The sequence below is a fragment of the Oncorhynchus keta genome, chromosome 19 (assembly GCF_023373465.1).
Source record: "Oncorhynchus keta strain PuntledgeMale-10-30-2019 chromosome 19, Oket_V2, whole genome shotgun sequence".
NCBI classification, from domain to species: Eukaryota; Metazoa; Chordata; class Actinopteri; order Salmoniformes; family Salmonidae; genus Oncorhynchus; species Oncorhynchus keta.
Window position 1 is genome coordinate 65,387,147 of NC_068439.1, and position 18,349 is coordinate 65,405,495.

The following is an 18,349-nucleotide window of genomic DNA, read 5'->3' on the forward strand; positions in this document are numbered from 1 at the left end:
GCCATGCATGTCCGCTGTAGGTATAATGCCAGGAGTCGCCTGTGGATTTGACCGCTCTAACACAGTTCCACATCAAACACTGCCGAAAAAACTGCTGTGAATATACTGTGTTTACTGCAGTATCATTATTAAATATTTTTTTGCAAACCAACCTAAAGGTCCAGTGTCTTAAAATATGGTATTACATTGAAATATATAATATATGTTAAATGATGTGGTACTACTCTAATAAAACACTCAAGCACACATACATTGTATTAAAACAGCCCAAACACATTTTTAAACGTGACAAACAGCTTCCCATTCCCAAGTCACGTGAATCATACAGGTGAAATGTGCACATTCATAAACGTTCATTTAAAAAAAATGACTCAATCTTTCCCAACTTCTATGTAGAATAAAATGAGCACTGTAGGAGTAAAACAGGGCGCACGTTTTGTTTTCAACGATAGCCCAGCTTTTGCTTCATTATTCCACAGCTCCCGAACCAGAAATCCTGCATTTTCCTGTGAGGAACAGTGGCTACCACAACATTATGGACACATGCTGAGTGTAGCATCATTCAGTGAAAATGTTGAAGTCACAAGGAGGAGCCTGTTCTTGGTTTCTTGGTCTCTGATCTAGACAACCCATCACCTCCAGCTTCCATGTGGCCAGCTCTCTTCGTTCAGACTCTTCATAAACCGGACAATCTCCAGGTGGTGGAATCAGCCCGTGGAGGGATAGAGTGAAAGAAAAAAACATTTTACACCACCTTAACATAGTCCATAGAACCGATTATCAGCCCTCATTACCAAGTTAAAGGAGAGATAGTACCTACCTTGTGTGAAATCAAATAATTATTGTAGCCTGCCTGGTTTCTCCTCCAGCATCTTGTACTCATGGGCCGGCAGAATCCTCTCTAGCAGGTCAAACTCTCACAAGTTTAGCATCAGCGCTCGACTGGCTCTCGTACTCCTGGGGACTCAGTGGGAGGAGTGTGAGCAGTGATTCAATTAAGCTGGAGTTTATTTAAACAAATAAAAAATAAACTTTCAGTTGCCCAATGAGTTTAATACATTTCAACATGTTTTTAAAGTCCGCTGAGTTTATGTGGGCAGACATTGGTGTTTGGGCGAACTGGTAGTAAATAAAAGCCTGGCCAGAAATGTGTGTAACGATCAAATAGAGCCAATAGATGGCAGCATAAACAAGGCAATGCACAAACCATAAGCTCAGCACTGTCAGAACATTTGTTTTAGGCCTACTACTCTACGGCTGTGTTTAGACAGCCAGCTCAAATCTGTGTTTTTTTTTCTTCACAAATTGGTATTTTGAATAATCAGATCAGCTCTGGAAAAGATCTGATGTTATTGCGCAGAAAATACCAATTAGTGGAAGAAAGAATTGGGCTGCCTGTCTAAATGCAGCCAACTAGTTGACAATGTATGTACAGATTGTTTCTTTGAAATTGTATTTAAATTCTAACACATAAAATATATAATAACATGTTTTTTTTTAATGAGCAATATAATTTTTATGAGCAATATAATTTTTATGAGCAATAGAATGCCGCCCAAAATGATACATATTACAATTGGACTCCCTTTGAAGCTGTCTGGTAAATTAAGTTTGGCCTAATGCCCAGGAAATTAGTTTCCTAATCATTATACCAGGAATCTCTCTCATATTCGAAAAATGCCTTTAACTTGGCATTATGACGTCCGACCTATTCACGTAGTTTCCCAAAGTGTGTGAAAACTAAGTGCATGAGAAACAAAGTTTCTAAAGGAATCTGTTTGATAGTCAGATACATGTTGTGGAAATTACTGATTGTGTGTTCATAATCTCCAAATATTTACAAAGTGAGTATTTAGAACCCTTTCTCATTATGTTGCTGTTAAATCTGTTTCCCCTGTGTCTTTAGAAGTAGTGGCCTTGGCACGTCTGACAAGGCATACAATGTGTCTGTTACAGGAACATTAGGATTCCACTCACATTACATCACTGGCATCTTACTCCAAACCTAATCTCAGTTAACCCAACTCAAGTCTGGCGTAATTGTTCAGATTTATGTTTACGTAGTCTGTCCACGAGAGATGACTCTAAAACCAAACATAAACACATTACATGTCAAAGAGCTTAGAAACCCTCCTGTTGTATTCGTTTCATGTTAATTAATTCTCTTCCCGGTCCAAAATGACCGACCCATTATAACTGATTACAAATCCATAATAATACATATATTATCACCTAAGGTTGTGTTAGATCTTTTAATCAACTTGTGTTCTTTTGAACATCACACATTTTGAACATCTATTTGCTATTTATGGCCTGTGGGCCTCATTGACCTGAATTCATACAACTCGTTTTTGAGTAACAAAAAGCATAATGTATGGATTATTTTGACTGTAACAAATACTCAGATGAAACATATTGTGCTATTTATCACAGAGTACTTTATCCTCTAATGCATCTTCACAGTCAGTTTCCTGGCCTCTATCCTCCTCACCAGTGTCATGATCAAAGATATGATCAAGAGCCTCACAGATAGTATATCGTTTGGTCATCCTGCTCCCACAGAACGAATTGTGAGCAAGGCCTCAAAAAAGCTTTACATACCAGAGCTGCGAGAAAAGTTCTATATATTATTGAAACAATGTTGCGATTGTTTGTGAGAATGTCAACAGGTGTGGTGGTTCTATTGGGGAAAGGTTCCCGTGGGGGTTGCCATGGAAGCCAAGAAGGGGAGTGAGGTTTGTGTGTGTGTGTGTGTGTGTGTGTGTGTGTGTGTGTGTGTGTGTGTGTGTGTGTGTGTGTGTGTGTGTGTGTGTGTGTGTGTGTGTGTGTGTGTGTGTGTGTGTGTGTGTGTGTGTGTGTGTGTGTGTGTGTGTGTGTGTGTGTGTGTGTGTGTGTGCGCGTTCAAACACACATGCATGTGGGGGTCTGGGAGAGGAAGTGTGTCCATCTGATGAATGGGCATGTACCTGAACTCAGTTTTATACACTAATTGTAGTCTCACCCATTTATTTCTAATGACCGGGAACACCACAGGTGTACAAGAGTTAAAGAAAACACCTAACATTTTATGAAAATCATCAACATTTATTTTGTGTGTTCAGATCCCCTGTGTGGACAAAGCCATGGAACCATATGACAATCAGATTCAATTAACTACATTTTTCAGCGATAAAACTTGTAAATCGGTCCAATTCGACAAGAACACAGCAGGAGGGTTAAGAGGGATAGGGGGTGAGGTAGCTGAGATATCTGGTGAAATATTGTGACTTTTGCAGTGGAGTGTATTGATTGATGCTTCCCAAAACAATGTACCAAAAAAAATTGAATAATTGATCTTTCGTCTCTCTGTGTTTCATCATTTTTCTTCAATTCCCTAGAGGCTGAATGTATCTCACCGGAGAAAGCATCAGAGCGTGCGAAACAGCGCCCATCTGTCTCAGTATGGGCAGGCCATCTATCTGATGCTGTCTGGTCAAAAAAAAGCATTGAATGCAAGGGAAGCCATCGAGCCATTTGGCTTCCCTTTATCATTTTTTAAAGTTAAATAATAGCCAATCAGTGTTGAGTGAGTTCAACTGTGAATGGTCCTGGCACACCAAAAAAGACGGTTTGGATATGGCATCACACCAATCACAAGCCAAACGTTATTTACAGATTTTTTAGTTTTTGTTGCATCTCGTTGTGTCGTCGTCCTCCAGTGGCTAGCTAACTAGCTAAAATGTTTCCGTTCCTAAGCTAGCCATGGATGGAGCTAGGGACTTGGCCTTGTGGTTTTACTTAATTCTCCGCACTGGCCAATGATTATAAATATTGCACTAAATAGTTCTCGGTGATTTGATGATGTTGAAATATTGAAGTTGAAATGGTGCTGGAATAGTGGAGGCAACTCCTGTGTTCTTTGCGACTTGCGGTAACTCTCTGTGGTTCTAAATCAATAGTTGTTTAGTATTCTGTAAATATCGAGAACATTATCTTGCTTGACCATGCTGAAGCCATGTAACTGTTTGTTACATGCAATATGTTTTGTGGACCTCAGTCTTGTGATGAAACAAAGGTGTGGTTGAATTTATTCTGCCACTGTGTCGGCTTATTGTCTCAGCCTTATACCTATATATCACGGTCACAAGGCATATGAACAAACAGATTATAGAGCAAATAATGCAATTATCACAACACATAGGTTGTAATATGGCATTTCTTTTTCTTGGATTGGCTTCCCCGGGGATTTTACCCACACACCGCTACTGGACTTTTGTGTTCTAAATTGTTGCTAAATTTTCCACCCATGATGCTTGGACATAGAATACCCTCCAACATGTTTATTTCTAGAAATAGGCCTATCCCCAACTGAGTTGTGTCGTCTTTGTCTCTCGGTGTCTTTACAACCAAGCAGCTATGAGCCCATATTTCGTCATGATGATGGCAAAGGATATGGGTCTCTTCCTCCCTCTTGGGTTGTAATGCTATACCCAGGGTCTGTGTCCTGTCAGGGAGACAGGGACAGTCTCGTTGGAGGATGTCAGCCTCATCCACCTATGCCACCACACTTCCTGCCTACACTGTTTCCTCCAGACAGACACTCTATTTAGGGGCATGGTAGGCAAAAATACCCAGCCTGGAAGAGCTCTCTCTGGGGCACGACTTGGGGGTTAAATGGGTTTAATGGATGGTATGACCGACCAAAGTGCGCTTTGATATGGATTGTAGAGCATTAGTAATTGAAGTATCAGTAAACTCTGTAGTGTTGTGGTACTGTATGGTAATGTCTATGTTTGAAATGATAGACTATAGTCAGCTTATACTATATCTGTAATTGTTCCCAACTTTGGAATGGGTTGGTGAGCCTGAGAAATAATGCTTGAATAGTTTCCATCGTCATTAGCCCCTAAGTAGACTATTATTATTCACCTTTCTGAGTCATGACTATTGGCTTTCTAAACTGCTGACAGAGTGACATGTTTTCTTTCTGAGTATGGTTTCATCTTCAAGATGAAACAAGTTCCCAGTTCAGACAAAACCCTGCCCTTTGACATCATTCAAACATCGCCTGCATTCCTGTTAGTCAAGATGCCGTTCATCTGCCTGAAGTTCTGCTAAGAATCTCATATCAAATCAATGGGTGGATGTTTCCAATTGACCCCAGGGCAATGTGACGACTGTCAGACAACAACATCCACGCTGTTCAGGTTGTCAAAACAATGATAGCTGCTGCTCTCCTCCCTCTATTTACAGTTCCTTCCTCCCATCCATCCTCTGCTCTGTGGGGTAGAAAATAGACCCAGCCAGTTGACTGTCCAGAGGGACAGCTAGGATAGCTAGCTGGTGACTGCTCATCTCTCAGGGGCTGATTACGACCTGAGTCGAGCAAGCGTACATGGAATATCATTCTGTTTTTAGGCACTATTCTCACTAAGTGTATTCTGACCTTGAATGTAAGCATGAGAATAGCCTGCTATTCGTTGGGGGTGGAGATCAAAGAGATTAAGGTGTGGCAGAGGTGTTCGACAGATATGCCGTATTCTGACCTTGACTTAATTCCGTAATAATTCCACCAACTTTACACACGATGAAACGATAAATAAATCTACTTTCTTTTTTTCTATAGAAATATCACCATTCTCCGTGCACTGTAATTTACAAATTGATAAGAGCTAGGTAAATGAGTAAGCTGTTTGGAAAAGGGGATTCTAAATATAAATTACAATTGTTTTAGATCTATTTTACCGTATAATCGCTGGAGGAAATGTGAAACCAGTCATATGGCAAACTAAAGCATTTCAACCCATCACCTTTTCCACAGGGCAGTTTATGAAATGCCAGCCTTATAACCTGGGATGAAGTTTGGAGACCCAAGCACAAATGACAGTATAGCGCCACACTTACTGAGTTGATTCATGATTTCTCAAATCTTTTAATTATATGCCCAGACGTTTCATAGTGTTTTTTTTACAATTTGTATTGTTTTAAATATTTGCCACTATCGGTAGCCACCCATATACATTTATAATTGTCATTGATGGTAATGATGTGTTAACTTCCTTACATTTTGCATCATTACATTACATGGTAGGTCTTTCCTCTGTCATGTTCGTGTGTGTAACGATTGTCGTTGGGAGAAGAGGACCAAAGTACCGCGTGGTACAAATCCATAATACTTTTAATCCAGAACGAATACACGAACAAAACGATAACCAAACAGTTCTGACAGGTACAACAAACACTAACCAGAAAATAACTACCCATACCTCATAGTGGGGAAAACAGGCTACCTAAGTATGGTTCTCAATCAGAGACAACGATCGACAGCTGCCTCTGATTGGGACCATACCAGGCCAAACGCAGAAATACAAAACCTAGAACAAAAACATAGAATGCCCACCCCAACTCACGCCCTGACCAAACTAAAACAGAGACATAAAAAGGGAACTACGGTCAGGACGTGACAGTGTGGTTGTTCCTGATGATCGCTAGCAATAGTGGATCATAGTAGGCTAACGTATTACAAGTTGTGCAATAATTTGGGACATGGAGTCTATTCGAATCATTATGGAACACAGACCATACATAGCAGTTTAAACCTGGAGGCTGGCTCACGGTTCACAATGACTGGACCGTTGGAACTGTGATGACATGATTAGTGAGGATTATTAGGGTAGATTTATAGGGCTACTCTTCAACCCTTATTTTACACTTTTCTCACCTTCCAATATTTGATGGATTGAACAATTTAATATAGCAATTTTCAGGATGAATCAAACCAATGTATTTTTGATTCACCAATATATTTAGCGGGTAAAGGTGTTTTATTATTCATAGATATTATAGCATTTTTTTATTGACCAATTGATGCTGAAAAGGAGATGAATATGCATGTATTTACATGCCTTTCTTTCTGAAACATTTTCTCCATATATTGTAATCTTTCAAGAAAATTCAAATTAAATGTACACCAAATTTAAAGGGATGGCTTTAAGAAATGTACTGAAAACCCTATTGAATGAAAACTCCATGAGAAAATCGTTTGGCCAGTAAGTGGGAGGCGTTTCAGCGGTTTAATTATATTTATTCAGCCTGCACAAGGGAACCACGCCTGCAAAGCCCATTACGCACCTGCATAAGGTAAGTCTGAATACCAACTACTGGAAAAAAAATCCATTTAAACTGTATTTGTCACATATGCGCTGAATACAACAAGTGTAGCCTTTGCGGTGAAATGCTTACTTTCAGAAGTGCGTACGAAAGGCGTGCGTAGGTAAGGCGTACATTTCCTAAATCTGAATCGTCCCCAAATGCATTCTCCCATCCTCCATTTTTATGTTTTGCAGTTTGGGTTTTTTAAGAGATCCTCCTAACCTTTGACTCCTCAGTTTGAGTCTAGTCGCTCTAAAATTAGGGCCTGGCACTAAAAATGGCCTGGGAAATATTTAGGGGATTTTGCAGCTATCCGGCCATCCTGAAAATCCTCTCGGCAAGAGTGGTGGTGATTGTGAGGCTGGCTGAACGTGGGGACACAGCAAAGAAGTTTCTCATGAGAATGCCGTACCGCCTTGTGTTGGGCTTGCGGGGGATGTTTACGGAGAGCGCCGGCGCAGGGTCTTCCGAGCGAGCATCACTCAGACGTCCATGTTGAAGACCACAGAGGTCTTGCTCTCTGCACCAGACTGTTATTGTAACTCCCATGACCTCCTCCCTGGCTGGCTACTCTGCTATATATCACTGCCTAGTGTTTTAGCGACTGTTGTTGAGTGACGTTATAAAGACTAAGAGCGGGCCCCTACACTGAGGGAAAAGGCACAATTAGTAGCACACTTCAGAGTTTCACATATGTGATTTAGCTTGTGATTGTAGCATTTTATTCATTTTATTTAGTGGTGAATTTCATTAACTGGAAAAACTTATATTTTACATTTTAGTTTATAATTATTATTTTTTAAATTCTCAAATCCTAAAGGTGATATAAGGAGGTTGATTAAACCAGAAAATGTCAGAAATGCCGTTTGTGTCTGGTCTTTTTCTATTGATGTGATATTTAGAATGTTAAGCATACTTAGACATGCCTGATTAACAGGCTATAGACAAGACTTCGGGCCAGAATGGTCTCAAGAAGAAGTAAATAAAGTAGTGCACATCCTTTTTGCCTGGGTTTCCTCAGCAACAGGTAATAGATCCCAGGCCCTGGAATCCCTCAGCTGCTCTCTCTGGGTGTTGCCAGAGCGCAGCTTCCTTCCAGTCAGCGGCCAGCAACTACAACGCTGCTGTGGAAAACCATGGTGGCAAACAAATAGCATCACTTGCGCTGCCTTGTGCAGAGTCTGTCAGACAGAGGAGGGCTATGTCCCTGTAGGCCTTGTGAATGGGGAGAGGTTAGGGCCAGGGCCGGTGGAACATGAGCCCCAGCAACACTGCTCACTGCACCAAAAAAGAGCAGAGCACTACCTTGAAGTGAGCGACCTCGCCCCGGTCATAAACATGGTTTACAGGGGAAGACGGGAAAATCTGTGAGAGGAGAACAGGACTGACTGGGGCCTCAATCACAATTCTGTTTTCTTCTATTCTCTGTGGAGTGGGAAGAAAGGGATATTGTAATTCATGACTACTCACCTAGGATTAAGAGACTTTGAGAGGCCATGTACACGTCGTCAGGGCATTAACTCTACAAGGTGTCTAAAGCGTTCCACAGGGATGCTGGCCCATGTTGACTCCAAGACCTCCCACAGTTGTGTCAAGTTGGCGGGATGTCCTTTCGGATGGTGGACCATTCTTGATTGGAAACTGTTGAGCGTGAAAAACCAATCAGCATTACCACCTACTACCTTTATATCCCGTTCAAATGCACTTCAATCTTTTGTCTTGTCCATTTACCCTCTGAATGGCACCCACACAATCCATGTCTCAATTGTCTCAAGGCTTAAAAATACTTCTTTAACCTTCATCTACACTGATTGAAGAGGATTTAACAAGTAACATCAATAAGGGATCATAGCTTTCACCTGCATTCACCTGGTCAGTCTATGTCATAGAAAGAGCAGGTGTTCTTAGTGTATGTTAGGCTCATTCAGGAGGACCAAAGCACAGCTTAGCTCACCTACGAAAAGAGGAGGTGGAACTTGCCATATCCATAACATTTATAATTGATCCATTTGAATACACTGGTTTATCATCAACAAGTTATGATAACAGATATGTATATCTTTTTTAACCCTTTATTTTCCAAGAGTGATCTATCATCACTCATTTTGAAAATGAAAATCAGTTGTTTCTATGGAGAATAGTCTTTTTCCTCAGGCGTGGTTAGGGCTTGTTGTTCACTGTTAGTTGAATGGGGAGAGATTTTTTTTCTTCAGATTTATTGGCAGTGTGACAAGACATTTAACCCTGCGTTTGGCATTACGAGGGAGCCCTTTCAGCTGCTCTATGGGGTGCGATGATTCCCAGTGTGCTGTGCCTGTGCCACTATATACCTCAAAGGGAGCAACGCCACAGCCCAACACCATCACACCAATGGGCTTCGGAACAGAAGAACTAAACAGATTGAACAAGATTTTAAGCACCTACAAATTCGTAACATTTTTAACGAATTGGATTTCATAACATATCATGCAAAGTTCTGGGGGAAATGGTGGGGGACATAACATAAAATACAAAATAGATGAAATTGTGCACAATTTTCAGGGACCCATTTTGGCTTGTAAGTGATACTTTCAAAACTTCTGGCTGGATTTATACAAAACCTTTTTAGCATCACTTTAACAGAGTCTGTTTGTGGCATTCTAGTACACTGTGATGGATGCTCGTGTTTACAGCCAATTCAAAATGACTGTCACTTTGTGTTGTTGATGTGTTAAATTTAAACTTTCTGATTCTGATTTCCAATATTCTCATGTTTTTCTAAGCATATCCAGTCCTCTTGAATTTCAGAGGATGTATCAATTTTGAATTGATGCAAAATTTAAATTCAGTTGATGTTGTGTACTGTATAAAACCTTCCACCTAAATGTTGATGTACAACTCTGAGGGCCAACAAAAAACCCACAAAGGGAATAAACTAGGGAGTCAGCTCCCAGTGGGCTGTCAGTAACTGTAACTCTACCTCTGTTGGCCGTGGGTGACCCACTTCTCAGCCCTGCATCTCAGATAAAGGGAGAGCGAGGGAGCTGAGCAGAGTGTCGCGCCAGGAGACTTGCCTCCCAGTGTCTGCTCCCACGGCTCCAGCCCCACCAGATCACCCTGTTCCCAGCACAGTGCCAGCCCCCTGGGTCGCTGAGAGAGAGCTCTCGCCAACCCTTGCCACCCTGCCTCCTCCCAGGCTGCACACACAGAGCGCCACTGTCTGCCATATGTACCCAGAGCCTGCCTGGCTGGTTGGCTGACTGGCTACTGCCACTGGCCACGTTGCGTAACAGGCGATCTGCTTGTACTGTTTTCTCTTGCACTTTTTGGCATGTTGACAGGGCCACAGTCATGTTTTCCCAAAAGAACAAGGCTGGTTGGGTAACATTCGAGCAGGGGGGACAAAGTGCGGGGATTTTGGGTGCTAGAGCTGGGCTAGACTGTCAGTCAGTCAGAGTAGCCTGGGAAAGGGAGCTGGAAGTCAGGGTGGGTGAAATCCCAGGTCATGACGATTTAGCCTGGGAGCATGTGATGATGCGAGCCCAAAGAGCCGCTGCTGCCGGTGATGTCAACCTTTGAATCAGATGACGTCTGAAATCTCCTTCTCACGTTTGAACAGCAGCCTCCGATAACGAAGTGTGGAACATCACCCGAGCCCCCTGTGCAGACAAACTGAATGGGTATTCAGGGGGTATTAAAGGTTCGCAGGAACACCTTTCATCTTTTTAAACTGTTGTTGCGTTCCATCTGTCACCATCAAAAGGAGCTCCTGCCGTGAGCCAAAATCCACAACAACTAGCGTTACCATTTCAGGATCACTGCTCAGGAGTTATGGCAGAGGGAGTCATAACATGTCCACCATAAACAGGATTAAAGATCACAAGTCATGGGCTTGTTATTTTATGACCGTGTTAAATATAGAGGGGTCTGGAAATATTGGACCCCCTTGATAAAGATGAACAAAAAAGACTGTATAAAATAAGTAATATTTATACTGAGCTATTGTATGCAAAAAAATATATAATTATATATCTATACAGTGCTAAGCATTCAGACTCCTTGACTTTTCCCACAATTTGTTTAGTTACAGCTTTATTCTAAAATGAATTCAACTTTTTTTTCTCACTTTTTCCCCTTATCAATCTGCACATAATGATGAAGCGAAAAAAGGTTTTTAGAAATTTTGGCGAATGGTTATTTAAAAATAAAAATAGAAATATCTTATATAAGTATTCAGACCCTTTGGTATGAGACTCGAAATTGAGCTCAAGTGCATCCTGTTTCCATTGATCATCCTTGAGATGTTTCTACAACTTGATTGGAGTCCACCTGTGGTAAATTCAAGTGATTATATATAAGGTCCCACAGTTGACAGTGCATGTCAGAGCAAAAATCAAGAAATTAGGTCGAAGTCCCTGAGCAATCGGGGGAGAAGGACCGTGATCAGGGAGGTGACCAAGAACCCAATGGTCACTCTGTGAGAGCTCTAGGGTTCTCCTGTAAAGATGGGAGAACGTTTCAGAAGGAAAGCACTCAACCAATCAGCGCCCAATCAGCGCTCAACCAATCAGGCCTTTCTGGTAGGGTGGCTACTTTGAAGAATCTTAAATATAAAACATATTTTGATTTGTTTCTCTTCTTTGGTTACTATGTGATTCCATACGTGTTATTTCATAGTTTTGATGTCTTCACTATCATTCTACAATGGTACAAATAAATAAAACCCCTGGAATGAGTAGGTATGTCCAAACTTTTGACTGGTGTTCCCACATATGCTGAACATTTGATGGCTGCTTTTCCTTCACTCTGCGGTCCAACTCATCCCAAACCATCTCAATTGGGTTGAGGTCATGTGATTGTAGAGGCCAGGTCATCTGATGCAGTACTCCATCACTATACTTCTTGGTCAAACAGCCCTAACACAGCCTGGAGGTGTGGTGTCATTGTCCTGTTGAAAAACAAATCATAGTCCCACTCAAACCAGATGGGATAGCCTATCACTGCAGAAGGCTGTGGTAGACATGCTGATTAAGTGTGCCTTGAATTCTAAATAAATCACAGTCAGTGTCACTAGCAAAGCACCATCACACCACCTTCTCCTCCATGCTTCACAGTGGAAACCACACATGCAGAGATCATCCTTTCAACAACTCTGCGTCTCACATAGACACAGCAGTTGGAACAAAAATCTCAAATTTGGAGTCATTAGACCAAAGGACAGATTTTCACCGGTCTGATGTCCATTGAACGTGTTTCTTGGCCCAGGAAAGTTTCATCTAGTAGTGTCCTTTAGTAGTGGATTCTTTGCAGCAATTAGACCATGAAAGCATGATTCACGCAGTTTCCTCTGAACAGTTGATGTTGAGATGCGTCTGTTACTTGTACTTTGTGAAGCATTTATTTGGGCTGCAGTTTGAGGTGCAGATAATTGATGATTTCTGAGGCTGGTAACTCTAATGAACTTGTCCTCTGCAGCAGGGGTACAGTAACTCTGGGTATTCCTTTCCTGTGGTAGTCCCCATGAGAGCCAGTTTCATCATAGCGCTTGTTGATTTTTGTGACTACACTTGAAGAAACTTTCAAAGTTCTTGAAATGTTCCAGTTTGACTGTCCTTCATGTCTTAACGTATTGATGGACTGTCATTTCTCTTTGCTTATTTGAGCTGTTCTTGCCATATTATGGACTTGGTCTTTTACCAAATAGGACTATCTTCTGTATACCACCCTTTCCTTGTCACAACACAACTGATTGGCTCAAACACATTATAAAGGAAATAAATTCCACAAATTAACTCTTAACAAGGCACACCTGGTAATTGAAATGCATTCCAGGTGGATGAGAGAATCTGGTTGAGAGAATCCCAAGAGTGTGCAAAGCTGTCATCATTGTATATATATATCAGTATATACACTACATGGTCACCTGCTCGTTGAACATCTCATTCCAAAATCATATGCATTAATGTGGATTTAGACCCCCCCTTTGCTGGTATAACAGCCTTCACTCTTCTGAAAAGGCTTGACGTTGGGTGATTAGGCCTAGCTCGCGGTTGCAATTCATCCCAAAGGTTTTTGATGGGGTTTAGGTCAGGGCTCTGTGCAGGCCAGTCAAGTTCTTCCACACCGATCTCCACAAACCACTTCTGTATGGCCCTCACTTTGTGCAAAGGGGCATTGTCATGCTGAAACAGGAAAGGGCCTTCCCCAAACTGTTGCCACAAAGTTGGAAGCAAAGAATCGTCTAGAATGTCATTGTATGCGTTAAGATTTCCTTTCACTGGAACTAAAGGGCCTAGCCAGAACAATGAAAACCAGCCCCAGACCATTATTCCTCCTCTCCCAAACTTTACAGTTGGCACTATACATTTGGGCAGGTAGCGTTCTCCTGGCATCCGCCAAACCCAGATTCGTCTGAAGCGTGATTCATCACTCCAGAGAATGCGTTGCCACTGCTCCATAGTCCAATGGCAGCAAGTTTTACATCACCCCAGCTGATGCTTGGCAATGCGCATAGTGATCTTAGGCTTTTGTGCGGCTGCTCGTCAATGTAAACCCATTTCATGAAGCTCCAGACTAACAGTTATTGTGCTAACGTTGCTTCCAGAGGCAGGTTGGAACTTGGTAATGAGTGTTGCAGCTGAGTACAGATGGTTTTTACTCACTACACACTACACACTACACACTTCAGCACTCGGTCGGTCCCGTTCTATGAGCTGTTGTTGCACCTAGACCTTTTCACTTCACAATAACAGCAGAAATGTATGTACAGAATAATGAACATATTGAAAGACTGATGACTTGTAATAGTCATTTCCTGCACTAATTCTTTCACTATCGACCACAACTGTTGAATAATCTAGTTTGGTAAAACAACCAACTCCTGCTTCCAACTGCACTTACAGTTGACCAGGGCAGCTGTAGCAGGGAAATAATTTGACAGACTGACTTGTTGTAAAGATGGCATCCTATGACGGTGCCATGCTGAAAGTCTCTGAGCTCTTCAGTAAGGCCAACCGACTACCAATGTTTGTCTATGGAGATTGCATGGCTGTGTGATCAATTTTACACACCTGTCAGCAACGGGTGTGGCTGAAATAGCTGAATCCACTAATTTGACGAGGTGTCAACATACTTTTGGATAAATAACCAGACAGATGTTGCTCTCCGGTTTTGTGATCAAACAAATGTGTGGTTGAATTTATTCTATCACTGTGTCTTAATATTGTCTCGGCCTTAGGCCTATATATCATGATAGCAAGGCATATGAACTAACAGGTTATAGCTCAAACAACACAATTATCACAACACACTTTTTTTTATTGGATTGGCTTCCCCGGTGATTTTACCCATGCACCGCCAGTGCAAAGAATATCAAAAGATCTGGAAAGATGCTGTATGGTTGAATGGTCTAAGATATCTCCCAGTGAGTTCTCCAATCTCCTAAAACATTTTTGAAAAAGGCTCAGTGTCGTTGTCCTCGCAAGGGGAGGGTGCTAGTGTATTGAAAACAGGGGATCCAATAATCCCATCCTCTTCTTTCATGTTGCCTAAACGGTCTATAACTCTGTCATACAGTACACGCTTTTAGTGTTTGCTGTTCTAGGCTACCTGGCTAAAATACTTGCTCTATAGCCTATATTCCTTTCATGGGCAATGATACGTCATGTCAGCTTGTACATTCTTTGCATAAGTCTGTCTTCCCTTGACTCCATGAATACACGTCACTGATCCTTTGTCTGCGCTTCTGGACTGCCCTCTTCATTTAAGATAACAGGTTTTCAATGGGGTTCAAGTCCGGAGGCTGAGATGGTCATTGCCGGCTCCAATCCAAGTGCCAATGCCGTTTAGAAAACTTCAGGCGGTGCTATGGTCTGATGACATTAAAATAGAGCTCTTTGTATCTTTGGATCCAATAATTCCGGACCCCTAGATGACAACAGTTTTGGAAGCAGGAGTTGGTTGTTTTACCAAACTGGATTATTCAACAGTTGTGGTCGATAGTGAAAGAATTAGTGCAGGAAATGACTATTGCAAGACATCAGTATTTGCAGTATGTTCATTATTCTGTACATACAGCAGCCATACATGCTATTTAAAAAGTCAGGATGAAGTCATGAGAAAGTCTTCCAGATAAGCATCTCTCGGTCTCTATAATATTTTTGAACGCTTTGTCTTCAGTGTCTATGTGCTCCAGCCTTTCCTTTCAATTCACCCAAATTAGGTCATTCAAATCATCGAGACTTATCTTAATTGATAACAAGGCCTTTCATTTGGGTGCGCTGCTGTACACGTTATCGTTCCACGATCTGGGTGTAACCACCTTGATGTCATTAAATAAGAGATAATATGAAAGTGGGAAAATTCCCCTGACATAACTCCACCAACTTGCTATTAAAAACCCTGTGGAGGCATCAAAGAAAGTCAGGGTCGCTAAGCACACGATAGTCAAATTTGGATTAGCACCAAAATATTTTAAGAATTTTGTTATGTGCTAGGTGATAGTTCACAGTCTTTTCATCTGTAACTGTCTCGATTTGCCCCCCCACAGCAACAAACTGTGGAGGAAAATCAACTTGACCTTGTCACGGTACGATCAAGGGCCACTGATGGCATCTATTAACCAGATATACTGCTGTAATCTCAGCAGAGCTTGCTAGGAAAGGACACGGGCATGAAGGTATAAGTAGGTGTGAGGAATTTAACATATTGGTAAAAACATTCAACTTTATTTCCTAAACTGATATACGGTCCCTCCAAAATACAAGTGATTTGTACCACTTCGGTATAAAAATGTTTTCTGGGTTGCTGGTTTAAAAACATAATTTCTAAATAATATGAAGATTTATCCTTGTGGAAGTAATAGTGAACCTTGTGTGATCATTTTCTCCTTTTTAACAGAAGAATAATGCTGAAAAACACATGAAATAAACTTTCTCCTTTATAACAGAAAAAATACAGTATGATACATCATCTCTCTGGAGAAAGTGTGTGTACTATATCCTGTAGCTCTCATTGGAGGGGAGCCAGGGGGAGGTTAAAGCAATGGGAAACGGCCCCCTGCTCCCCCAGCTCCCCTCTGTGCTGCTCTGCCGGCCACTGTGAGCCAGGGGCCCTGCATGGTCACAATGAAGGAGAGGAAAATATGTTATATTTAAAAATATATGTTATATTTAGAACCTGGCCCGTTCGCGCCACCCCAGACTAGAAAAAAGGGCACCACTTAATAAATAAACATCCCAGAGCCTGAGAATGATGGTGAGGCCGACCAAAGAAAACAATGTGCGAGTCAACACAGAGCGGCCTGTGAAAACAAACAGAGCTGATGAGAACGTTGCTGCTTCTGAAAGTCTCATTAGAGGCCAGATGCAGCCTTCCCCCCTCCGCTCTCAGCGCCCGCCACTTCCTTGCTCGCTATCCCGTGCACCCGGCACTGGCAACCCAGCGGCATGACTTCCCCTCCCGGCCCACTGGCCTGCGTGCCTGCTCAGACCCCTGTTTCCGACAGTACTCCATTTCTTATTCAAGCTCCACGTCTAGTCAGAACATCCCCCTCGAACACCCACCACCACCTCCTCCTGTCTACCTGCCTTCTCTAGCCTGATAAATGATAGCACTAAATAATTGACAAGAGCGCCAAGCTCCATTTTTTTCCATGAACACTGTCTCGCTCTAATAAGGATATGTTCCTATGCCACTGACTGCTCCCCTCCCTCTTTTTCTTTGTCAGGTCCCATTGTTTTTTAACCCATGTTTGTTGTGTTAACTTGACATGTCTTTTGTTTTGGCAGACATGTTTCATCTCCGAATGTTTGGAGATTTGATTGCAGCACTGACATTTCGAGAGGCGAAATAGGAATATGTCTGTTTCTATTTCAGTGTAGCACTTTGAAAGAAGATTTCAGATCAAATCAGCATGAATGAGAAATGTTTCTATTCATTTATTCTCTCCCACAAGACCAGGCTCCTTTCAAGACTCTCCAAACCATTTCTCTCAGATCCATTCAAATTGTGTTTCTTCTCTCACCCACACAAGGAATCAATCTGCTAGCATGAGAAATTCCAAAACATAACCATTTCCATTATCAAGTGGCACATTCTTAAAGTAACTAATAGGATTCCAGCTTCATTTTCTCTACACCCTCATTAATGATTTGTCTCTTGCACTAATTGTAAACACAACTCTATGAACCCTCTTGACAGTCAGTCTCTCTCAGAGGAATGTATTGAGCAAGGATTAGCCCCTCTATCGAGTGACAGAAAAAAGGCATGCAAATTCCTCAGCCATTTGCCATAGCACAGACATGCTCACAGGCATGCGGTTAGATGTTATCCATGAAAAAGGCCAAATGTAACCTTTTCTGCTGGTCAGGCTGGCATTTCCCTGGCCTGGCCTATGGCTGTATGCTGTGGCTGTAGGTCTCAGTGGACCATCTGGAGTATGTGTCAAAGCCATGTGGGACCCACAGAGCTGTGGCAACGCTTCCAGATCTTGATAGTGGTGAGAGAGGGTGTAGGGGTCGCCTGGTATCAGCCAAGGGGATCGCTCTGCACAACAGCGGGAAGTGCTCTGAGCGCGTTCACTTAGTGGGCCATTGTGCTGCTCCGGCTCTGACCGGCCCCAGCCCCAGCCCTAGTGTCACGGCAACAGGCAACAGTGATGCAATGCTTAGCCAAGTTATGGAACATTCAAAATTATATGTAACACCATGAGTCAACAAATTTGAAATGGGAAATGCATGCTATCCACCATAGACACAATGTTTCTTAATGTTAGACAAAAATGAGCTGATGTCCATGACTACCTGGAGACCTGACAGAGACCTGGTTGGGACATTGGGTTGATAGAGTTCAGTAGACATACCATGGTCTAGTCTAGTCACTCTACATGGGTGTTTGTGGGCCGCTGGCTTGGAGTCTTAACGATACTACAGTGTGCAGCTATAGGTCGGTCAGCTGTGGAACTAATGCAGATGGGAGATGTGAGAGGGAAGCTGCTGTATCTGATCCATGGTCATCTGGACCAAGGGGCATCTCATAACCTCTCTGATCACCATGAGGCCAGGACATGCAAACATTGCTGCTGGGAGGGGGGTTCTGGTTGGGTGTGTCCATGGGGATGGCATTACCCATCCCGTTTGTCCCCTAGGGTCCTGAATCAAAGGGATCCCCCTAAGATAGCGGCTGGCCGCCTCACCACTACCCATTCACATGGACATGGGAAAGTTTCACAGAGAATTTT

General features: G+C 42.2%; 2 long non-coding RNA genes across 2 annotated transcripts in view; one reads left to right on the plus strand and one right to left on the minus strand.

Moving 5' to 3' along the window:
* Positions 1-8,766, minus strand: LOC118398706 (uncharacterized). The gene is made up of 3 exons (XR_004828676.2): positions 8,602-8,766; positions 821-957; positions 1-692 (listed from the first exon to the last, which is right to left on the minus strand). It is a non-coding gene; the product is annotated as an uncharacterized LOC118398706 (long non-coding RNA).
* Positions 6,920-18,349, plus strand: part of LOC118397814 (uncharacterized) — a 21,634-nt gene continuing 10,204 nt past the window's right edge. The window contains exon 1 of the long non-coding RNA XR_004828505.2: positions 6,920-7,119. This is a non-coding gene — a long non-coding RNA (uncharacterized LOC118397814). The remainder of the gene's footprint in view (positions 7,120-18,349) is intronic.